Source organism: Oncorhynchus masou, chromosome 22 (assembly GCF_036934945.1).
Source record: "Oncorhynchus masou masou isolate Uvic2021 chromosome 22, UVic_Omas_1.1, whole genome shotgun sequence".
NCBI classification, from domain to species: domain Eukaryota; kingdom Metazoa; phylum Chordata; class Actinopteri; order Salmoniformes; family Salmonidae; genus Oncorhynchus; species Oncorhynchus masou.
In genome coordinates this window covers 9,958,867-9,984,426 of record NC_088233.1, presented here as the reverse complement: position 1 = coordinate 9,984,426, position 25,560 = coordinate 9,958,867, and positions in this window count along the sequence as shown.

Below are 25,560 nucleotides of genomic sequence, written 5' to 3'. Positions count from 1 at the left end.
ACTATGAAATAACACATATAGAATCATATGTGTTATTTCATAGTTTTGATGTCTTCGCTATTATTCCACAATGTAGAAACTAGTGAAAATAAAGAAAAACCCTTGAATAAATGTGTCCAAACTTTTGAGTGGTACTGTACATTGTAGGATTACTTCATGGAGAAAAAACATATTTAATTTAAATTCCATCCCGTGTCCAAACTTTTGACTGGTACTGTATATACACTGAACAAAAATCTAAATTCAACATGCAACATTTTTTTTTTTTTTTTACTGAGTTACCGTTCATGTAAGGAAATCAGTCAGTTTAAATAAATTCATTAGGCCCTAATGTATGGATTAGTTCCAGTGGAGGGAAATCTTAATGCTACAGCATACAATGACATTCTAGATGATTCTGTGCTTCCAACTTTGTGGCAAAAGTTTGGGGAAGGCCCTTTCCTGTTTCATTGTGACACAGTATGCACATAGTGAGCTCCATACAGAAATTATATTTTGAGATCGGTGTTGAAGAACTTGACTGGTCTGCACAGAGCCCTGACCTCAACCCCATCGAACACCTTTGGGATGAATTGGAACTCTGACTGCGAGCCAGGCCTAATCGCCCAACATTGGTGCTCGACCTCACTCATGCTCTTGTGGCTGAATGGAAGCAAGTCCCCGCAGCAATGTTCCAACATCTAGTGGAAAGCCTTCCCAGAATAGTGGGGGCTGTTATAGCAGGAAAAGGGGGGACCAACTCCATATTAATGCCCATGATTTTGGAATGAGATCTTTGACGAGCAGGTTCCCACATAGTTTTGGTCATGTAGTGTACTTTGTATCCCTCATTTGCTCAAGTGTTTCCTTTATTTTGGCAGTTAAGGAAGTGCTTTGCCAACATTGTCAAATGTGGGAAACAAATCAAGCCAGGATAGTTTTTCTCTGTGTCTATGAAATTCTATACTCCTCACTGGAAAATATTTGGTCAATGAATAAATACTTGTGTGGTTTCAGAGATGTCATCATAACTGCTTCCTGTCTAAAGGGGATATGAGGTGAGAGTCTGTCTTTATGGGAATAGCATGGGCTTTCTGTCTATAGGGGATATGAGGTGAGAGTCTGTCTTTATGGGAATAGCATGGGCTTTCTGTCTAAAGGGGATATGAGGTGAGAGTCTGTCTTTATGGGAATAGCATGGGCTTTCTGTCTAAAGGGGATATGAGGTGAGAGTCTGTCTTTATGGGAATAGCATGGGCTTTCTGTCTATAGGGGATATGAGGTGAGAGTCTGTCTTTATGGGAATAGCATGGGCTTTCTGTCTAAAGGGGATATGAGGTGAGAGTCTGTCTTTATGGGAATAGCATGGGCTTCCTGTCTAAAGGGGATATGGGGTGAGAGTCTGTCTTTATGGGAATAGCATGGGCTTTCTGTCTATAGGGGATATGAGGTGAGAGTCTGTCTTTATGGGAATAGCATGGGCTTTCTGTCTATAGGGGATATGAGGTGAGAGTCTGTCTTTATGGGAATAGCATGGGCTTTCTGTCTGTAAGGTATATGGGGTGAGAGTCTGTCTTTATGGGAATAGCATGGGCTTTCTGTCTGTAAGGTATATAGGGTGAGAGTCTGTCTTTATGGGAATAGCATGGGCTTTCTGTCTATAGGGGATATGAGGTGAGAGTCTGTCTTTATGGGAATAGCATGGGCTTTCTGTCTATAGGGGATATGAGGTGAGAGTCTGTCTTTATGGGAATAGCATGGGCTTTCTGTCTGTAAGGTATATGGGGTGAGAGTCTGTCTTTATGGGAATAGCATGGGCTTTCTGTCTATAGGGGATATGAGGTGAGAGTCTGTCTTTATGGGAATAGCATGGGCTTCCTGTCTAAAGGGGATATGAGGTGAGAGTCTGTCTTTATGGGAATAGCATGGGCTTTCTGTCTATAGGGGATATGAGGTGAGAGTCTGTCTTTATGGGAATAGCATGGGCTTTCTGTCTAAGGTATATGGGGTGAGAGTCTGTCTTTATGGGAATAGCATGGGCTTTCTGTCTAAGGTATATGGGGTGAGAGTCTGTCTTTATGGGAATAGCATGTGCTTTCTGTCTATAGGGGATATGAGGTGAGAGTCTGTCTTTATGGGAATAGCATGGGCTTTCTGTCTAAAGGGGATATGAGGTGAGAGTCTGTCTTTATGGGAATAGCATGGGCTTTCTGTCTAAGGTATATGGGGTGAGAGTCTGTCTTTATGGGAATAGCATGTGCTTTCTGTCTATAGGGGATATGAGGTGAGAGTCTGTCTTTATGGGAATAGCATGGGCTTTCTGTCTAAAGGGGATATGAGGTGAGAGTCTGTCTTTATGGGAATAGCATGGGCTTCCTGTCTAAAGGGGATATGAGGTGAGAGTCTGTCTTTATGGGAATAGCATGGGCTTTCTGTCTAAGGTATATGGGGTGAGAGTCTGTCTTTATGGGAATAGCATGGGCTTTCTGTCTAAGGTATATGGGGTGAGAGTCTGTCTTTATGGGAATAGCATGGGCTTTCTGTCTAAGGTATATGGGGTGAGAGTCTGTCTTTATGGGAATAGCATGTGCTTTCTGTCTATAGGGGATATGAGGTGAGAGTCTGTCTTTATGGGAATAGCATGGGCTTTCTGTCTATAGGGGATATGGGGTGAGAGTCTGTCTTTATGGGAATAGCATGGGCTTCCTGTCTAAAGGGGATATGGGGTGAGAGTCTGTCTTTATGGGAATAGCATGGGCTTTCTGTCTATAGGGGATATGAGGTGAGAGTCTGTCTTTATGGGAATAGCATGGGCTTTCTGTCTATAGGGGATATGGGGTGAGAGTCTGTCTTTATGGGAATAGCATGGGCTTTCTGTCTAAGGTATATGGGGTGAGAGTCTGTCTTTATGGGAATAGCATGGGCTTTCTGTCTGTAGGGGATATGAGGTGAGAGTCTGTCTTTATGGGAATAGCATGGGCTTTCTGTCTAAAGGGGATATGAGGTGAGAGTCTTTCTTTATGGGAATAGCATGGGCTTCCTGTCTAAAGGGGATATGAGGTGAGAGTCTGTCTTTATGGGAATAGCATGGGCTTTCTGTCTAAAGGGGATATGGGGTGAGAGTCTGTCTTTATGGGAATAGCATGTGCTTTCTGTCTAAGGTATATGGGGTGAGAGTCTGTCTTTATGGGAATAGCATGTGCTTTCTGTCTATAGGGGATATGAGGTGAGAGTCTGTCTTTATGGGAATAGCATGGGCTTTCTGTCTAAAGGGGATATGAGGTGAGAGTCTGTCTTTATGGGAATAGCATGGGCTTTCTGTCTAAGGTATATGGGGTGAGAGTCTGTCTTTATGGGAATAGCATGTGCTTTCTGTCTATAGGGGATATGAGGTGAGAGTCTGTCTTTATGGGAATAGCATGGGCTTTCTGTCTAAAGGGGATATGAGGTGAGAGTCTGTCTTTATGGGAATAGCATGGGCTTTCTGTCTAAAGGGGATATGGGGTGAGAGTCTGTCTTTATGGGAATAGCATGGGCTTTCTGTCTAAGGTATATGGGGTGAGAGTCTGTCTTTATGGGAATAGCATGTGCTTTCTGTCTATAGGGGATATGAGGTGAGAGTCTGTCTTTATGGGAATAGCATGGGCTTTCTGTCTAAAGGGGATATGAGGTGAGAGTCTGTCTTTATGGGAATAGCATGGGCTTTCTGTCTAAAGGGGATATGAGGTGAGAGTCTGTCTTTATGGGAATAGCATGGGCTTCCTGTCTAAGGTATATGGGGTGAGAGTCTGTCTTTATGGGAATAGCATGGGCTTTCTGTCTAAAGGGGATATGGGGTGAGAGTCTGTCTTTATGGGAATAGCATGGGCTTCCTGTCTAAAGGGGATATGGGGTGAGAGTCTGTCTTTATGGGAATAGCATGGGCTTTCTGTCTATAGGGGATATGGGGTGAGAGTCTGTCTTTATGGGAATAGCATGGGCTTCCTGTCTAAAGGGGATATGGGGTGAGAGTCTGTCTTTATGGGAATAGCATGGGCTTCCTGTCTATAGGGGATATGGGGTGAGAGTCTGTCTTTATGGGAATAGCATGGGCTTTCTGTCTATAGGGGATATGAGGTGAGAGTCTGTCTTTATGGGAATAGCATGGGCTTTCTGTCTATAGGGGATATGAGGTGAGAGTCTGTCTTTATGGGAATAGCATGGGCTTTCTGTCTGTAAGGTATATGGGGTGAGAGTCTGTCTTTATGGGAATAGCATGGGCTTTCTGTCTGTAAGGTATATAGGGTGAGAGTCTGTCTTTATGGGAATAGCATGGGCTTTCTGTCTATAGGGGATATGAGGTGAGAGTCTGTCTTTATGGGAATAGCATGGGCTTTCTGTCTATAGGGGATATGAGGTGAGAGTCTGTCTTTATGGGAATAGCATGGGCTTTCTGTCTGTAAGGTATATGGGGTGAGAGTCTATCTTTATGGGAATAGCATGGGCTTTCTGTCTAAAGGGGATATGGGGTGAGAGTCTGTCTTTATGGGAATAGCATGGGCTTCCTGTCTAAAGGGGATATGGGGTGAGAGTCTGTCTTTATGGGAATAGCATGGGCTTTCTGTCTATAGGGGATATGGGGTGAGAGTCTGTCTTTATGGGAATAGCATGGGCTTCCTGTCTAAAGGGGATATGGGGTGAGAGTCTGTCTTTATGGGAATAGCATGGGCTTCCTGTCTATAGGGGATATGGGGTGAGAGTCTGTCTTTATGGGAATAGCATGGGCTTTCTGTCTATAGGGGATATGAGGTGAGAGTCTGTCTTTATGGGAATAGCATGGGCTTTCTGTCTATAGGGGATATGAGGTGAGAGTCTGTCTTTATGGGAATAGCATGGGCTTTCTGTCTGTAAGGTATATGGGGTGAGAGTCTGTCTTTATGGGAATAGCATGGGCTTTCTGTCTAAGGTATATGGGGTGAGAGTCTGTCTTTATGGGAATAGCATGTGCTTTCTGTCTATAGGGGATATGAGGTGAGAGTCTGTCTTTATGGGAATAGCATGGGCTTTCTGTCTAAAGGGGATATGAGGTGAGAGTCTGTCTTTATGGGAATAGCATGGGCTTTCTGTCTAAAGGGGATATGAGGTGAGAGTCTGTCTTTATGGGAATAGCATGGGCTTCCTGTCTAAGGTATATGGGGTGAGAGTCTGTCTTTATGGGAATAGCATGGGCTTTCTGTCTAAAGGGGATATGGGGTGAGAGTCTGTCTTTATGGGAATAGCATGGGCTTCCTGTCTAAAGGGGATATGGGGTGAGAGTCTGTCTTTATGGGAATAGCATGGGCTTTCTGTCTATAGGGGATATGGGGTGAGAGTCTGTCTTTATGGGAATAGCATGGGCTTCCTGTCTAAAGGGGATATGGGGTGAGAGTCTGTCTTTATGGGAATAGCATGGGCTTCCTGTCTATAGGGGATATGGGGTGAGAGTCTGTCTTTATGGGAATAGCATGGGCTTTCTGTCTATAGGGGATATGAGGTGAGAGTCTGTCTTTATGGGAATAGCATGGGCTTTCTGTCTATAGGGGATATGAGGTGAGAGTCTGTCTTTATGGGAATAGCATGGGCTTTCTGTCTGTAAGGTATATGGGGTGAGAGTCTGTCTTTATGGGAATAGCATGGGCTTTCTGTCTGTAAGGTATATAGGGTGAGAGTCTGTCTTTATGGGAATAGCATGGGCTTTCTGTCTATAGGGGATATGAGGTGAGAGTCTGTCTTTATGGGAATAGCATGGGCTTTCTGTCTATAGGGGATATGAGGTGAGAGTCTGTCTTTATGGGAATAGCATGGGCTTTCTGTCTGTAAGGTATATGGGGTGAGAGTCTGTCTTTATGGGAATAGCATGGGCTTTCTGTCTATAGGGGATATGAGGTGAGAGTCTGTCTTTATGGGAATAGCATGGGCTTCCTGTCTAAAGGGGATATGAGGTGAGAGTCTGTCTTTATGGGAATAGCATGGGCTTTCTGTCTAAGGTATATGGGGTGAGAGTCTGTCTTTATGGGAATAGCATGTGCTTTCTGTCTATAGGGGATATGAGGTGAGAGTCTGTCTTTATGGGAATAGCATGGGCTTTCTGTCTAAAGGGGATATGAGGTGAGAGTCTGTCTTTATGGGAATAGCATGGGCTTTCTGTCTAAGGTATATGGGGTGAGAGTCTGTCTTTATGGGAATAGCATGTGCTTTCTGTCTATAGGGGATATGAGGTGAGAGTCTGTCTTTATGGGAATAGCATGGGCTTTCTGTCTAAAGGGGATATGAGGTGAGAGTCTGTCTTTATGGGAATAGCATGGGCTTTCTGTCTAAAGGGGATATGGGGTGAGAGTCTGTCTTTATGGGAATAGCATGGGCTTTCTGTCTAAAGGGGATATGAGGTGAGAGTCTGTCTTTATGGGAATAGCATGGGCTTCCTGTCTAAAGGGGATATGAGGTGAGAGTCTGTCTTTATGGGAATAGCATGGGCTTTCTGTCTATAGGGGATATGGGGTGAGAGTCTGTCTTTATGGGAATAGCATGGGCTTTCTGTCTAAGGTATATGGGGTGAGAGTCTGTCTTTATGGGAATAGCATGGGCTTCCTGTCTAAAGGGGATATGGGGTGAGAGTCTGTCTTTATGGGAATAGCATGGGCTTTCTGTCTAAGGTATATGGGGTGAGAGTCTGTCTTTATGGGAATAGCATGGGCTTTCTGTCTAAGGTATATGGGGTGAGAGTCTGTCTTTATGGGAATAGCATGGGCTTTCTGTCTAAGGTATATGGGGTGAGAGTCTGTCTTTATGGGAATAGCATGTGCTTTCTGTCTATAGGGGATATGAGGTGAGAGTCTGTCTTTATGGGAATAGCATGGGCTTTCTGTCTATAGGGGATATGGGGTGAGAGTCTGTCTTTATGGGAATAGCATGGGCTTCCTGTCTAAAGGGGATATGGGGTGAGAGTCTGTCTTTATGGGAATAGCATGGGCTTTCTGTCTATAGGGGATATGAGGTGAGAGTCTGTCTTTATGGGAATAGCATGGGCTTTCTGTCTATAGGGGATATGGGGTGAGAGTCTGTCTTTATGGGAATAGCATGGGCTTTCTGTCTAAGGTATATGGGGTGAGAGTCTGTCTTTATGGGAATAGCATGGGCTTTCTGTCTGTAGGGGATATGAGGTGAGAGTCTGTCTTTATGGGAATAGCATGGGCTTTCTGTCTAAAGGGGATATGAGGTGAGAGTCTGTCTTTATGGGAATAGCATGGGCTTCCTGTCTAAAGGGGATATGAGGTGAGAGTCTGTCTTTATGGGAATAGCATGGGCTTTCTGTCTAAGGTATATGGGGTGAGAGTCTGTCTTTATGGGAATAGCATGTGCTTTCTGTCTATAGGGGATATGAGGTGAGAGTCTGTCTTTATGGGAATAGCATGGGCTTTCTGTCTAAAGGGGATATGAGGTGAGAGTCTGTCTTTATGGGAATAGCATGTGCTTTCTGTCTAAGGTATATGGGGTGAGAGTCTGTCTTTATGGGAATAGCATGTGCTTTCTGTCTATAGGGGATATGAGGTGAGAGTCTGTCTTTATGGGAATAGCATGGGCTTTCTGTCTAAAGGGGATATGAGGTGAGAGTCTGTCTTTATGGGAATAGCATGGGCTTTCTGTCTAAAGGGGATATGGGGTGAGAGTCTGTCTTTATGGGAATAGCATGGGCTTTCTGTCTAAGGTATATGGGGTGAGAGTCTGTCTTTATGGGAATAGCATGTGCTTTCTGTCTATAGGGGATATGAGGTGAGAGTCTGTCTTTATGGGAATAGCATGGGCTTTCTGTCTATAGGGGATATGAGGTGAGAGTCTGTCTTTATGGGAATAGCATGTGCTTTCTGTCTATAGGGGATATGAGGTGAGAGTCTGTCTTTATGGGAATAGCATGGGCTTTCTGTCTAAGGTATATGGGGTGAGAGTCTGTCTTTATGGGAATAGCATGTGCTTTCTGTCTATAGGGGATATGAGGTGAGAGTCTGTCTTTATGGGAATAGCATGGGCTTTCTGTCTATAGGGGATATGAGGTGAGAGTCTGTCTTTATGGGAATAGCATGGGCTTCCTGTCTAAAGGGGATATGGGGTGAGAGTCTGTCTTTATGGGAATAGCATGGGCTTTCTGTCTATAGGGGATATGAGGTGAGAGTCTGTCTTTATGGGAATAGCATGGGCTTTCTGTCTATAGGGGATATGGGGTGAGAGTCTGTCTTTATGGGAATAGCATGGGCTTTCTGTCTAAGGTATATGGGGTGAGAGTCTGTCTTTATGGGAATAGCATGGGCTTTCTGTCTGTAGGGGATATGAGGTGAGAGTCTGTCTTTATGGGAATAGCATGGGCTTTCTGTCTAAAGGGGATATGAGGTGAGAGTCTGTCTTTATGGGAATAGCATGGGCTTCCTGTCTAAAGGGGATATGAGGTGAGAGTCTGTCTTTATGGGAATAGCATGGGCTTTCTGTCTAAGGTATATGGGGTGAGAGTCTGTCTTTATGGGAATAGCATGTGCTTTCTGTCTATAGGGGATATGAGGTGAGAGTCTGTCTTTATGGGAATAGCATGGGCTTTCTGTCTAAAGGGGATATGAGGTGAGAGTCTGTCTTTATGGGAATAGCATGGGCTTTCTGTCTAAGGTATATGGGGTGAGAGTCTGTCTTTATGGGAATAGCATGTGCTTTCTGTCTATAGGGGATATGAGGTGAGAGTCTGTCTTTATGGGAATAGCATGGGCTTTCTGTCTAAAGGGGATATGAGGTGAGAGTCTGTCTTTATGGGAATAGCATGGGCTTTCTGTCTAAAGGGGATATGGGGTGAGACTCTGTCTTTATGGGAATAGCATGGGCTTTCTGTCTAAGGTATATGGGGTGAGAGTCTGTCTTTATGGGAATAGCATGTGCTTTCTGTCTATAGGGGATATGAGGTGAGAGTCTGTCTTTATGGGAATAGCATGGGCTTTCTGTCTAAGGTATATGGGGTGAGAGTCTGTCTTTATGGGAATAGCATGTGCTTTCTGTCTATAGGGGATATGAGGTGAGAGTCTGTCTTTATGGGAATAGCATGGGCTTCCTGTCTAAAGGGGATATGGGGTGAGAGTCTGTCTTTATGGGAATAGCATGGGCTTCCTGTCTATAGGGGATATGGGGTGAGAGTCTGTCTTTATGGGAATAGCATGGGCTTTCTGTCTAAGGTATATGGGGTGAGAGTCTGTCTTTATGGGAATAGCATGGGCTTTCTGTCTAAGGTATATGGGGTGAGAGTCTGTCTTTATGGGAATAGCATGGGCTTTCTGTCTAAGGTATATGGGGTGAGAGTCTGTCTTTATGGGAATAGCATGGGCTTTCTGTCTAAGGTATATGGGGTGAGAGTCTGTCTTTATGGGAATAGCATGGGCTTTCTGTCTAAGGTATATGGGGTGAGAGTCTGTCTTTATGGGAATAGCATGGGCTTTCTGTCTATAGGGGATATGAGGTGAGAGTCTGTCTTTATGGGAATAGCATGGGCTTCCTGTCTATAGGGGATATGAGGTGAGAGTCTGTCTTTATGGGAATAGCATGGGCTTTCTGTCTATAGGGGATATGAGGTGAGAGTCTGTCTTTATGGGAATAGCATGGGCTTTCTGTCTAAAGGGGATATGAGGTGAGAGTCTGTCTTTATGGGAATAGCATGGGCTTTCTGTCTGTAAGGTATATGGGGTGAGAGTCTGTCTTTATGGGAATAGCATGGGCTTCCTGTCTAAAGGGGATATGAGGTGAGAGTCTGTCTTTATGGGAATAGCATGGGCTTTCTGTCTATAGGGGATATGAGGTGAGAGTCTGTCTTTATGGGAATAGCATGGGCTTTCTGTCTAAAGGGGATATGAGGTGAGAGTCTGTCTTTATGGGAATAGCATGGGCTTTCTGTCTAAGGTATATGGGGTGAGAGTCTGTCTTTATGGGAATAGCATGTGCTTTCTGTCTATAGGGGATATGAGGTGAGAGTCTGTCTTTATGGGAATAGCATGGGCTTTCTGTCTAAAGGGGATATGAGGTGAGAGTCTGTCTTTATGGGAATAGCATGGGCTTTCTGTCTAAGGTATATGGGGTGAGAGTCTGTCTTTATGGGAATAGCATGTGCTTTCTGTCTATAGGGGATATGAGGTGAGAGTCTGTCTTTATGGGAATAGCATGGGCTTTCTGTCTAAAGGGGATATGAGGTGAGAGTCTGTCTTTATGGGAATAGCATGGGCTTTCTGTCTAAAGGGGATATGGGGTGAGAGTCTGTCTTTATGGGAATAGCATGGGCTTTCTGTCTAAGGTATATGGGGTGAGAGTCTGTCTTTATGGGAATAGCATGTGCTTTCTGTCTATAGGGGATATGGGGTGAGAGTCTGTCTTTATGGGAATAGCATGGGCTTCCTGTCTAAAGGGGATATGGGGTGAGAGTCTGTCTTTATGGGAATAGCATGGGCTTTCTGTCTATAGGGGATATGAGGTGAGAGTCTGTCTTTATGGGAATAGCATGGGCTTTCTGTCTATAGGGGATATGAGGTGAGAGTCTGTCTTTATGGGAATAGCATGGGCTTTCTGTCTAAAGGGGATATGGGGTGAGAGTCTGTCTTTATGGGAATAGCATGGGCTTTCTGTCTGTAAGGTATATGGGGTGAGAGTCTGTCTTTATGGGAATAGCATGGGCTTTCTGTCTATAGGGGATATGGGGTGAGAGTCTGTCTTTATGGGAATAGCATGGGCTTCCTGTCTAAAGGGGATATGGGGTGAGAGTCTGTCTTTATGGGAATAGCATGGGCTTTCTGTCTAAAGGGGATATGAGGTGAGAGTCTGTCTTTATGGGAATAGCATGGGCTTTCTGTCTGTAAGGTATATAGGGTGAGAGTCTGTCTTTATGGGAATAGCATGGGCTTCCTGTCTAAAGGGGATATGAGGTGAGAGTCTGTCTTTATGGGAATAGCATGGGCTTTCTGTCTATAGGGGATATGAGGTGAGAGTCTGTCTTTATGGGAATAGCATGGGCTTTCTGTCTGTAAGGTATATAGGGTGAGAGTCTGTCTTTATGGGAATAGCATGGGCTTCCTGTCTAAAGGGGATATGGGGTGAGAGTCTGTCTTTATGGGAATAGCATGGGCTTTCTGTCTAAAGGGGATATGGGGTGAGAGTCTGTCTTTATGGGAATAGCATGGGCTTTCTGTCTAAGGTATATGGGGTGAGAGTCTTTATGGGAATCGATCAGGAATATCAAGTGAGCCAGAAGCCTGACTCAGGGAAAACGACAGCGTGCGTGCGTGCGTGCGTGCGTGCGTGCGTGCGTGCGTGCGTGCGTGTGTGTTTATTGGTTTGTGCATGCTTGTTTGTGCACTCATTTGTTTTTGTGTGGTTATTAGCACTCACTCTGATAAAAACCGATGTGAGCAACAGTACCGTTCAAATGTACTGTACCGTTCAAATATACTATACTGTTCAAATATACTATACTGTTCAAATATACTGTACTGTTCAAATGTACTGTACTGTTCAAATGTACTGTACCGTTCAAAAATACTGTACCATTCAAATATGCAGTACCATTCAAATATACTGTACCATTCAAATATGCAGTACCATTCAAATATACTGTACCATTCAAATATACTATATCCTTTCAAATATGCAGTACCATTCAAATATACTGTACCATTCAAATATACTGTACCATTCAAATATACTATATCCTTTCAAATATGCAGTACCATTCAAATATGCAGTACCATTCAAATATACTGTACCATTCAAATATACTGTACCATTCAAATATACTATATCCTTTCAAATATGCAGTACCATTCAAATATACTGTACCATTCAAATATACTGTACCATTCAAATATACTATATCCTTTCAAATATGCAGTACCATTCAAATATACTGTACCATTCAAATATGAGATAGACACTAGGGGGCGGATTACTGTTGTACCACTGACCTGACCCACAGTCCCTCAGTTGCTGTAGCAGACAGACTGAGAGGGATTACCAAGACAGCGGCTTCCAACACAGTTTCAATTAAATATTGAAACTCATTCCTCGCGGACTCGCACGGTAGAGATAGCTAGGGATGTGGTGGGGTGGTTATTTGTACAGTAAGCTGGGTCATTACAGCTCCCTGCTTGGACACACAGCGAAAGCTTGGGTCTACACACTGTTTGGGTATGCAACTCACACCCACAGAAACACAACACCCACTCCCTTCTTGTTTGTATAACTCAGACACTGCCCTCAGGATGACACATTTTTAGCAATCACATGGTGTGAGACAGCTGTTTTGTGTGTATGTGTGTGACAGGCCTGGCTGATAGCAGTGTCTGTATTCTGTACTACAGTACAGCAGAGCTCTGGTGGGAGGGAGAGAGAGAGAGAGAGCCAGAGAAAGGGCTAGAGAGCGAGAGAGAGAGGGCCAGGGAGAGAGGGCCAGGGCCAGGAGCAGAGAGAGGGCCAGGGCCAGGGAGAGGTCCAGGAGCAGAGAGAGAGGGCCAGGGCCAGGGAGAGGTCCAGGAGCAGGGAGAGAGGGCCAGGGCCAGGGAGAGGGCCAGGGAGAGGACCAGGAGCAGAGAGAGAGAGGTCCAGGAGCAGAGAGAGCGGGCCAGGGCAGGGGAGAGGGCCAGGAGCAGAGAGGCAGGGCCAGGAGCAGAGACAGGGCCGGGGAGAGGGCCAGGAGCAGAGAGAGAGGGCCAGGAGCAGAGAGAGAGGGCCGGGGAGAGGGCCAGGAGCAGAGAGAGAGAGGGCCAGGAGCAGAGAGAGAGAGGGCCAGGAGCAGAGAGAGAGAGGGCCAGAAGCAGAGAGAGAGAGGGCCAGGAGCAGAGATAGAGGGCCAGGAGCAGAGAGAGAGGGCTAGTAGCAGAGAGAGGTTCAGGAGCAGAGAGAGGGCCAGGAGCAGAGTAATGTAATACTATGTCATTGATTGGGTAATATCAGGTAATTAGGTAATATCATGGCCTTCTTGAACCTTCTAACAGTATCTAACTGTATTATTATAATTATTATTGAACCTTCTAACTGTATTATTATAATTCTTATTGAACCTTCTAACGGTATTATAATAATTCTTATTTAATCTTCTAACAGTAATTAACCTGTAGTGTTTTAATTCTTATTTGACCTTCTAACAGTATTTAACCTGAAGTGTTTTAATTCTTCCCATATCTTTTTTACGGGATTGGCTGGAGGGCAAAGGAGAAACGAGAAGACACAGATATGACGTACTATAGCCAGGTACCCTAGTCAGGTACTATAGCCAGGTACTATAGTCAGGTACTATGGCCAGGTACTCTGGTCAGGTACTATAGCCAGGTACCATAGCCAGGTACTATAGCCAGGTACTGTAGTCAGGTACTGTAGTCAGGTACTATAGTCAGGTACTATAGTCAGGTACTATAGTCAGGTACTATAGTCAGGTACTATAGCCAGGTACTGTGGTCAGGTACTGTGGTCAGGTACTATAGTCAGGTACTATAGCCAGGTACTGTGGTCAGGTACTATAGCCAGGTACTGTGGTCAGGTACTGTAGTCAGGTACTGTAGCCAGGTACTATAGTCAGGTACTATGGCCAGGTACTATGGCCAGGTACTGTAGTCAGGTACTGTAGTCAGGTACTGTAGTCAGGTACTATAGTCAGATTCTGTTGCCAGGTACTATAGCCAGGTACTGAAGTCAGGTACTGAAGTCAGGTACTATAGTCAGGTACTATAGTCAGGTACTATAGTCATGTACTATAGTCAGGTACTATAGCCAGGTACTGTGGTCAGGTACTATGGCCAGGGACTGTAGTCAGGTACTATAGTCAGGTACTATAGTCAGGTACTGTGGTCAGGTACTATGGGCAGGTACTGTAGTCAGGTACTATAGCCAGGTACTGTGGTCAGGTACTATGGCCAGGGACTGTAGTCAGGTACTATAGTCAGGTACTATAGTCAGGTACTGTGGTCAGGTACTATGGGCAGGTACTGTAGTCAGGTACTATAGTCAGGTACCCTAGTCAGGTACTATAGTCAGATTCTGTAGTCAGGTACTATAGTCAGGTACTATAGTCAGGTACTATAGCCAGGTACTATAGCCAGGTACTATAGCCAGGTACTGTAGCCAGGTACTATAGTCAGGTACTATAGTCAGATTCTGTAGCCAGGTACTATAGCCAGGTACTATAGCCAGGTACTATAGCCAGGTACTATAGCCAGGTACTGTAGCCAGGTACTATAGTCAGGTACTATAGTCAGGTACTATAGTCAGGTACTATAGTCAGGTACTATAGCCAGGTATTGTAGCCAGGTACTGTAGTCAGATTCTGTAGTCAGGTACTGTAGTCAGGTACTATAGTCAGATTCTGTAGTCAGGTACTATAGTCAGGTACTGTAGCCAGGTACTGTAGTCAGGTACTATAGTCAGATTCTGTAGTCAGGTACTGTAGTCAGGTACTATAGTCAGATTCTGTGGTCAGGTACTGTAGTCAGGTACTATAGTCAGATTCTGTGGTCAGGTACTGTAGTCAGGTACTATAGTCAGGTACTGTAGTCAGGTACTATAGTCAGATTCTGTGGTCAGGTACTGTAGTCAGGTACTATGGCCAGGTACTATGGCCAGGTACTGTAGTCAGGTACTATAGTCAGGTACTATAGCCAGATTCTGTAGCCAGGTACTATAGTCAGGTACTATAGTCAGGTACTATAGCCAGGTACTATAGCCAGGTACTGTAGCCAGGTACTGTAGTCAGATTCTGTAGCCAGGTACTATAGTCAGGTACTATAGTCAGATTCTGTAGCCAGGTACTGTAGTCAGGTACTATAGTCAGGTACTGTAGTCAGGTACTATAGTCAGGTACTGTAGCCAGGTACTGTAGTCAGATTCTGTAGTCAGGTACTGTAGTCAGGTACTATAGTCAGATTCTGTAGTCAGGTACTATAGTCAGGTACTGTAGCCAGGTACTGTAGTCAGGTACTATAGTCAGGTACTGTAGCCAGGTACTATAGTCAGGTACTGTAGTCAGGAACTATAGTCAGGTACTGTAGCCAGGTACTATAGTCAGGTACTATAGTCAGGTACCTATAGCCAGGTACTGTAGCCAGGTACTATAGTCAGATTCTGTAGTCAGGTACTATAGTCAGATTCTGTAGCCAGGTACTATAGTCAGACTCTGTAGCCAGGTACTGTAGTCAGGTACTATAGTCAGATTCTGTAGCCAGGTACTATAGTCAGGTACTATAGTCAGGTACCTATAGCCAGGTACTGTAGCCAGGTACTGTAGTCAGATTCTGTAGCTAGGTACTATAGCCAGGTACTATAGTCAGGTACTGTAGCCAGGTACTATAGTCAGGTACTATAGTCAGATTCTGTAGCCAGGTGCTATAGTCAGATTATGTAGCCAGGTACTATAGCCAGGTACTATAGTCAGGTACTATAGCCAGATTCTGTAGCCAGGTACTATAGTCAGGTACTATAGCCAGATTCTGTAGCCAGGTACTATAGTCAGGTACTATAGTCAGGTACTATAGCCAGATTCTGTAGCCAGATTCTGTAGCCAGGTACTATAGTCAGATTCTGTAGCCAGGTACTATAGCCAGGTACTATAGTCAGATTCTGTAGCCTGGTACTATAGCCAGATTCTGTAGCCAGGTACTATAGCCAGGTACTATAGTCAGGTACTGTAGCCAGGTACTATAGTCAGGTACTGTAGCCAGGTACTATAGCCAGGTACTATAGTCAGATTCTGTAGCCAGGTACTATAGTCAGATTCTGTAGCCTGGTACTATAGCCAGATTCTGTAGCCAGGTACTATAGTCAGGTACTATAGTCAGGTACTGTAGCCAGGTACTATAGTCAGGTACTGTAGCCAGGTACTATAGCCAGGTACTGTAGCCAGGTACTATAGCCAGGTACTATAGCCAGATTCTGTAGCCAGGTACTATAGCCAGGTACTATAGCCAGGTACTATAGTCAGGTACTGTAGTCAGATTCTGTAGCCAGATTCTGTAGCCAGGTACTATAGCCAGGTACTATAGTCAGGTACTATAGTCAGGTACTGTAGCCAGGTACTATAGTCAGGTACTGTAGCCAGGTACTATAGTCAGGTACTATAGCCAGATTCTGTAGCCAGATTCTGTATTCAGGTACTATAGTCAGGTACTATAGTCAGGTACTGTAGCCAGGTACTATAGTTAGGTACTATAGTTAGGTACTATAGTCAGGTACTGTAGCCAGGTACTGTAGTCAGGTACTATAGCCAGATTCTGTAGCCAGATTCTGTAGCCAGGTACTATAGTCAGATTCTGTAGCCAGGTATTATAGCCAGATTCTGTAGCCAGGTACTGTAGCCAGGAACTATAGTCAGGTACTATAGCCAGGTACTATAGCCAGATTCTGTAGCCAGGTACTATAGCCAGATTCTGTAGCCAGGTACTATAGCCAGATTCTGTAGCCAGGTACTATAGCCAGATTCTGTAGCCAGGTACTATAGCCAGGTACTATAGCCAGATTCTGTAGCCAGGTACTATAGCCAGATTCTGTAGCCAGGTACTATAGCCAGATTCTGTAGCCAGGTACTATAGCCAGATTCTGTAGCCAGGTACTATAGTCAGATTCTGTAGCCAGGTACTATAGCCAGGTACTGTAGCCAGGTACTATAGCCAGGTACTATAGCCAGATTCTGTAGCCAGGTACTATAGCCAGATTCTGTAGCCAGGTACTATAGCCAGGTACTATAGCCAGATTCTGTAGCCTGGTACTATAGCCAGATTATGTAGCCAGGTACTATAGTCATGTACTATAGCCAGATTCTGTAGCCAGATTCTGTAGCCAGGTACTATAGTCAGATTCTGTAGCCAGGTACTATAGCCAGGTACTATAGTCAGGTACTGTAGCCAGGTACTGTAGCCAGGTACTATAGTCAGATTCTGTAGCCAGGTACTATAGCCAGATTCTGTAGCCAGATTCTGTAGCCTGGTACTATAGCCAGATTCTGTAGCCAGGTACTATAGCCAGGTACTATAGCCAGATTCTGTAGCCAGGTACTATAGCCAGATTCTGTAGCCAGGTACTATAGTCGGATACTATAGCCAGATTTTGTAGCCAGATTCTTTAGCCAGGTACTATAGTCAGATACTGTAGCCAGATACTATAGCCAGATTCTGTAGCCAGGTACTATTGTCAGGTACTATAGTCAGATACTATAGCCAGATTCTGTAGCCAGGTACTATAGTCAGATTCTGTAGCCTGGTACTATAGTCAGATTCTGTAGCCTGGTACTATAGTCAGATTCTGTAGCCAGGTACTGTAGCCAGATTCTGTAGCCAGATTCTGTAGCCAGGTACTATAGTCAGGTACTATAGTCAGGTACTATAGCCAGGTACTATAGCCAGGTACTATAGCCAGGTACTATAGTCAGATTCTGTAGTCAGATTCTGTAGTCAGGTACTATAGCCAGATTCTGTAGCCAGGTACTATAGTCAGGTACTGTAGCCAGGTACTATAGTCAGGTACTATAGTCAGGTACTATAGCCAGTTACTATAGCCAGATTCTGTAGCCAGGTACTATAGTCAGGTACTGTAGTCAGGTACTATAGTCAGGTACTGTAGCCAGGTACTATAGTCAGGTACTGTAGCCAGGTACTGTAGCCAGGTACTGTAGCCAGGTACTATAGCCAGGTACTATAGTCAGGTACTATAGTCAGGTACTGTAGTCAGGTACTGTAGCCAGGTACTATAGCCAGGTACTATAGTCAGGTACTGTAGCCAGGTACTGTAGCCAGGTACTGTAGCCAGGTACTATAGTCAGGTACTATAGTCAGGTACTATAGTCAGGTACTATAGTCAGGTACTATAGTCAGGTACTGTAGCCAGGTACTATAGTCAGGTACTGTAGCCAGGTACTATAGTCAGATTCTGTAGCCAGGTACTATAGTCAGATTCTGAAGCCAGGTACTATAGTCAGATTCTGTAGCCAGGTACTATAGCCAGGTACTGTAGTCAGGTACTATAGCCAGATTCTGTAGCCAGATTATGTAGCCTGGTACTATAGCCAGATTCTGTAGCCAGGTACTATAGTCAGGTTCTGTAGCCAGATTCTGTAGCCAGATACTATAGCCAGGTACTATAGCCAGATTCTGTAGCCAGGTACTATAGCCAGATTCTGTAGCCTGGTACTATAGCCAGGTACTATAGCCAGATTCTGTATCCAGGTACTATAGCCAGATTCTGTAGCCAGGTACTATAGTCAGATTCTGTAGCCAGGTACTATAGTCAGGTACTATAGCCAGATTCTATAGCCAGATTCTGTAGCCTGGTACTATAGCCAGATTCTGTAGCCAGGTACTATAGTCAGGTACTATAGCCAGATTCTGTAGCCAGATTCTGTAGCCAGGTACTATAGTCAGATTCTGTAGCCAGGTACTATAGCCAGATTCTGTAGCCAGGTACTGTAGCCAGGAACTATAGTCAGGTACTGTAGCCAGGTACTATAGTCAGATTCTGTAGCCAGGTACTATAGCCAGATTCTGTAGCCTGGTACTATAGCCAGATTCTGTAGCCAGGTACTATAGCCAGGTACTATAGCCAGATTCTGTAGCCAGGTACTATAGCCAGATTCTGTAGCCAGGTACTATAGCCAGATTCTGTAGCCAGGTACTATAGCCAGATTCTGTAGCCTGGTACTATAGCCAGATTCTGTAGCCAGGTACTATAGTCAGGTACTATAGCCAGATTCTGTAGCCAGATTCTGTAGCCAGGTACTATAGTCAGATTCTTTAGCCAGGTACTATAGCCAGATTCTGTAGCCAGGTACTGTAGCCAGGAACTATAGTCAGGTACTGTAGCCAGGTACTATAGTCAGATTCTGTATCCAGGTACTATAGCCAGATTCTGTATCCTGGTACTATAGCCAGATTCTGTAGCCAGGTACTATAGCCAGGTACTATAGCCAGATTCTGTAGCCAGGTACTATAGCCAGATTCTGTAGCCAGGTACTATAGCCAGATTCTGTAGCCAGGTACTATAGTCAGATTCTGTAGCCAGGTACTATAGTCAGATTCTGTAGCCAGGTACTATAGCCAGGTACTGTAGCCAGGTACTATAGCCAGGTACTATAGCCAGATTCTGTAGCCAGGTACTATAGCCAGATTCTGTAGCCAGGTACTATAGCCAGGTACTATAGCCAGATTCTGTAGCCTGGTACTATAGCCAGATTATATAGCCAGGTACTATAGTCATGTACTATAGCCAGATTCTGTAGCCAGATTCTGTAGCCAGGTACTATAGTCAGATTCTGTAGCCAGGAACTATAGCCAGGTACTATAGTCAGGTACTGTAGCCAGGTACTGTAGCCAGGTACTATAGTCAGATTCTGTAGCCAGGTACTATAGCCAGATTCTGTAGCCAGATTCTGTAGCCTGGTACTATAGCCAGATTCTGTAGCCAGGTACTATAGCCAGGTACTATAGTCAGATTATGTAGCCAGGTACTATAGCCAGATTCTGTAGCCAGGTACTATAGCCAGGTACTGTAGCCAGGTACTATAGTCAGGTACTATAGCCAGATTCTGTAGCCAGATTATGTAGCCTGGTACTATAGCCAGATTCTGTAGCCAGGTACTATAGCCAGATTCTGTAGCCAGGTACTATAGTCAGGTACTGTAGCCAGATTCTGTAGCCAGGTACTATAGCCAGGTACTATAGCCAGATTCTGTAGCCAGGTACTATAGCCAGGTGCTATAGCCAGATTCTGTAGCCTGGTACTATAGCCAGATTCTGTAGCCAGGTACTATAGCCAGATTCTGTAGCCAGGTACTATAGCCAGATTCTGTAGCCAGGTACTATAGCCAGATTCTGTAGCCAGGTACTATAGTCAGGTACTGTAGCCAGGTACTATAGTCAGGTACTGTAGTCAGGTACTATAGCCAGGTACTATAGCCAGATTCTGTAGCCAGGTACTATAGCCAGGTACTGTAGTCAGGTACTATAGTCAGGTACTGTAGCCAGGTACTATAGCCAGATTCTGTAGCCAGGTACTATAGTCAGGTACTGTAGCCAGGTACTGTAGCCAGGTACTGTAGTCAGGTACTGTAGTCAGGTACTGTAGTCAGGTACTGTAGCCAGGTACTATAGCCAGGTACTATAGTCAGGTACTGTAGTCAGGTACTGTAGTCAGGTACTGTAGCCAGGTACTGTAGTCAGGTACTATAGCCAGGTACTATAGCCAGGTACTATAGTCAGGTACTATAGTCAGGTACTATAGCCAGTTACTATAGTCAGGTACTATAGTCAGATTCTGTAGCCAGGTACTATAGTCAGATTCTGTAGCCAGGTACTATAGTCAGATTCTGTAGCCAGGTACTATAGCCAGGTACTGTAGCCAGGTACTATAGTCAGGTACTATAGCCAGATTCTGTAGCCAGATTATGTAGCCTGGTACTATAGCCAGATTCTGTAGCCAGGTACTATAGTCAGGTACTGTAGCCAGGTACTATAGTCAGGTACTGTAGTCAGGTACTATAGCCAGGTACTATAGCCAGATTCTGTAGCCAGGTACTATAGTCAGGTACTGTAGTCAGGTACTATAGTCAGGTACTGTAGCCAGGTACTATAGCCAGATTCTGTAGCCAGGTACTATAGTCAGGTACTGTAGCCAGGTACTGTAGCCAGGTACTGTAGTCAGGTACTATAGTCAGGTACTGTAGTCAGGTACTGTAGTCAGGTACTGTAGCCAGGTACTATAGCCAGGTACTATAGTCAGGTACTGTAGTCAGGTACTGTAGTCAGGTACTGTAGTCAGGTACTATAGTCAGGTACTGTAGTCAGGTACTATAGCCAGGTACTATAGCCAGGTACTATAGTCAGGTACTATAGTCAGGTACTATAGCCAGTTACTATAGTCAGGTACTATAGTCAGATTCTGTAGCCAGGTACTATAGTCAGATTCTGTAGCCAGGTACTATAGTCAGATTCTGTAGCCAGGTACTATAGCCAGGTACTGTAGCCAGGTACTATAGTCAGGTACTATAGCCAGATTCTGTAGCCAGATTATGTAGCCTGGTACTATAGCCAGATTCTGTAGCCAGGTACTATAGTCAGGTACTGTAGCCAGATTCTGTAGCCAGGTACTATAGCCAGGTACTATAGCCAGATTCTGTAGCCAGGTACTATAGCCAGGTACTATAGCCAGATTCTGTAGCCAGGTACTATAGCCAGATTCTGTAGCCAGGTACTATAGTCAGATTCTGTAGCCAGGTACTATAGTCAGATTCTGTAGCCAGGTACTATAGTCAGGTACTATAGCCAGATTCTGTAGCCAGATTCTGTAGCCTGGTACTATAGCCAGATTCTGTAGCCAGGTACTATAGTCAGGTACTATAGCCAGATTCTGTAGCCAGGTACTATAGTCAGATTCTGTAGCCAGGTACTATAGCCAGATTCTGTAGCCAGGTACTGTAGCCAGGTACTATAGCCAGATTCTGTAGCCAGGTACTATAGCCAGGTACTATAGCCAGATTCTGTAGCCAGGTACTATAGCCAGGTACTATAGTCAGGTACTGTAGCCAGATTCTGTAGCCAGGTACTATAGCCAGGTACTATAGCCAGATTCTGTAGCCTGGTACTATAGCCAGATTCTGTAGCCAGGTACTATAGTCAGGTACTATAGCCAGATTCTGTAGCCAGGTACTATAGCCAGATTCTGTAGCCAGGTACTATAGTCAGATTCTGTAGCCAGGTACTATAGTCAGATTCTGTAGCCAGGTACTATAGCCAGATTATGTAGCCTGGTACTATAGCCAGATTCTGTAGCCAGGTACTATAGTCAGGTACTGTAGCCAGATTCTGTAGCCAGGTACTATAGCCAGGTACTATAGCCAGATTCTGTAGCCAGGTACTATAGCCAGATTCTGTAGCCAGGTACTATAGTCAGATTCTGTAGCCAGGTACTATAGTCAGGTACTATAGCCAGATTCTGTAGCCAGATTCTGTAACCTGGTACTATAGCCAGATTCTGTAGCCAGGTACTATAGTCAGGTACTATAGCCAGATTCTGTAGCCAGGTACTATAGTCAGATTCTGTAGCCAGGTACTATAGCCAGATTCTGTAGCCAGGTACTGTAGCCAGGTACTATAGCCAGATTCTGTAGCCAGGTACTATAGCCAGGTACTATAGCCAGATTCTGTAGCCTGGTACTATAGCCAGATTCTGTAGCCAGGTACTATAGTCAGGTACTATAGCCAGATTCTGTAGCCAGGTACTATAGCCAGATTCTGTAGCCAGGTACTATAGTCAGATTCTGTAGCCAGGTACTATAGTCAGATTCTGTAGCCAGGTACTATAGCCAGATTATGTAGCCTGGTACTATAGCCAGATTCTGTAGCCAGGTACTATAGTCAGGTACTGTAGCCAGATTCTGTAGCCAGGTACTATAGCCAGGTACTATAGCCAGATTCTGTAGCCAGGTACTATAGCCAGATTCTGTAGCCAGGTACTATAGTGAGATTCTGTAGCCAGGTACTATAGTCAGGTACTATAGCCAGATTCTGTAGCCAGGTACTATAGTCAGGTACTATAGTCAGGTACTATAGTCAGGTACTATAGTCAGGTACTATAGTCAGGTACTGTAGCCAGGTACTATAGTCAGGTACTGTAGCCAGGTACTATAGTCAGATTCTGTAGCCAGGTACTATAGTCAGATTCTGAAGCCAGGTACTATAGTCAGATTCTGTAGCCAGGTACTATAGCCAGGTACTGTAGTCAGGTACTATAGCCAGATTCTGTAGCCAGATTATGTAGCCTGGTACTATAGCCAGATTCTGTAGCCAGGTACTATAGTCAGGTTCTGTAGCCAGATTCTGTAGCCAGATACTATAGCCAGGTACTATAGCCAGATTCTGTAGCCAGGTACTATAGCCAGATTCTGTAGCCTGGTACTATAGCCAGGTACTATAGCCAGATTCTGTATCCAGGTACTATAGCCAGATTCTGTAGCCAGGTACTATAGTCAGATTCTGTAGCCAGGTACTATAGTCAGGTACTATAGCCAGATTCTATAGCCAGATTCTGTAGCCTGGTACTATAGCCAGATTCTGTAGCCAGGTACTATAGTCAGGTACTATAGCCAGATTCTGTAGCCAGATTCTGTAGCCAGGTACTATAGTCAGATTCTGTAGCCAGGTACTATAGCCAGATTCTGTAGCCAGGTACTGTAGCCAGGAACTATAGTCAGGTACTGTAGCCAGGTACTATAGTCAGATTCTGTAGCCAGGTACTATAGCCAGATTCTGTAGCCTGGTACTATAGCCAGATTCTGTAGCCAGGTACTATAGCCAGGTACTATAGCCAGATTCTGTAGCCAGGTACTATAGCCAGATTCTGTAGCCAGGTACTATAGCCAGATTCTGTAGCCAGGTACTATAGCCAGATTCTGTAGCCTGGTACTATAGCCAGATTCTGTAGCCAGGTACTATAGTCAGGTACTATAGCCAGATTCTGTAGCCAGATTCTGTAGCCAGGTACTATAGTCAGATTCTTTAGCCAGGTACTATAGCCAGATTCTGTAGCCAGGTACTGTAGCCAGGAACTATAGTCAGGTACTGTAGCCAGGTACTATAGTCAGATTCTGTATCCAGGTACTATAGCCAGATTCTGTATCCTGGTACTATAGCCAGATTCTGTAGCCAGGTACTATAGCCAGGTACTATAGCCAGATTCTGTAGCCAGGTACTATAGCCAGATTCTGTAGCCAGGTACTATAGCCAGATTCTGTAGCCAGGTACTATAGTCAGATTCTGTAGCCAGGTACTATAGTCAGATTCTGTAGCCAGGTACTATAGCCAGGTACTGTAGCCAGGTACTATAGCCAGGTACTATAGCCAGATTCTGTAGCCAGGTACTATAGCCAGATTCTGTAGCCAGGTACTATAGCCAGGTACTATAGCCAGATTCTGTAGCCTGGTACTATAGCCAGATTATATAGCCAGGTACTATAGTCATGTACTATAGCCAGATTCTGTAGCCAGATTCTGTAGCCAGGTACTATAGTCAGATTCTGTAGCCAGGAACTATAGCCAGGTACTATAGTCAGGTACTGTAGCCAGGTACTGTAGCCAGGTACTATAGTCAGATTCTGTAGCCAGGTACTATAGCCAGATTCTGTAGCCAGATTCTGTAGCCTGGTACTATAGCCAGATTCTGTAGCCAGGTACTATAGCCAGGTACTATAGTCAGATTATGTAGCCAGGTACTATAGCCAGATTCTGTAGCCAGGTACTATAGCCAGGTACTGTAGCCAGGTACTATAGTCAGGTACTATAGCCAGATTCTGTAGCCAGATTATGTAGCCTGGTACTATAGCCAGATTCTGTAGCCAGGTACTATAGCCAGATTCTGTAGCCAGGTACTATAGTCAGGTACTGTAGCCAGATTCTGTAGCCAGGTACTATAGCCAGGTACTATAGCCAGATTCTGTAGCCAGGTACTATAGCCAGGTGCTATAGCCAGATTCTGTAGCCTGGTACTATAGCCAGATTCTGTAGCCAGGTACTATAGCCAGATTCTGTAGCCAGGTACTATAGCCAGATTCTGTAGCCAGGTACTATAGCCAGATTCTGTAGCCAGGTACTATAGTCAGGTACTGTAGCCAGGTACTATAGTCAGGTACTGTAGTCAGGTACTATAGCCAGGTACTATAGCCAGATTCTGTAGCCAGGTACTATAGCCAGGTACTGTAGTCAGGTACTATAGTCAGGTACTGTAGCCAGGTACTATAGCCAGATTCTGTAGCCAGGTACTATAGTCAGGTACTGTAGCCAGGTACTGTAGCCAGGTACTGTAGTCAGGTACTGTAGTCAGGTACTGTAGTCAGGTACTGTAGCCAGGTACTATAGCCAGGTACTATAGTCAGGTACTGTAGTCAGGTACTGTAGTCAGGTACTGTAGCCAGGTACTGTAGTCAGGTACTATAGCCAGGTACTATAGCCAGGTACTATAGTCAGGTACTATAGTCAGGTACTATAGCCAGTTACTATAGTCAGGTACTATAGTCAGATTCTGTAGCCAGGTACTATAGTCAGATTCTGTAGCCAGGTACTATAGTCAGATTCTGTAGCCAGGTACTATAGCCAGGTACTGTAGCCAGGTACTATAGTCAGGTACTATAGCCAGATTCTGTAGCCAGATTATGTAGCCTGGTACTATAGCCAGATTCTGTAGCCAGGTACTATAGTCAGGTACTGTAGCCAGGTACTATAGTCAGGTACTGTAGTCAGGTACTATAGCCAGGTACTATAGCCAGATTCTGTAGCCAGGTACTATAGTCAGGTACTGTAGTCAGGTACTATAGTCAGGTACTGTAGCCAGGTACTATAGCCAGATTCTGTAGCCAGGTACTATAGTCAGGTACTGTAGCCAGGTACTGTAGCCAGGTACTGTAGTCAGGTACTATAGTCAGGTACTGTAGTCAGGTACTGTAGTCAGGTACTGTAGCCAGGTACTATAGCCAGGTACTATAGTCAGGTACTGTAGTCAGGTACTGTAGTCAGGTACTGTAGTCAGGTACTATAG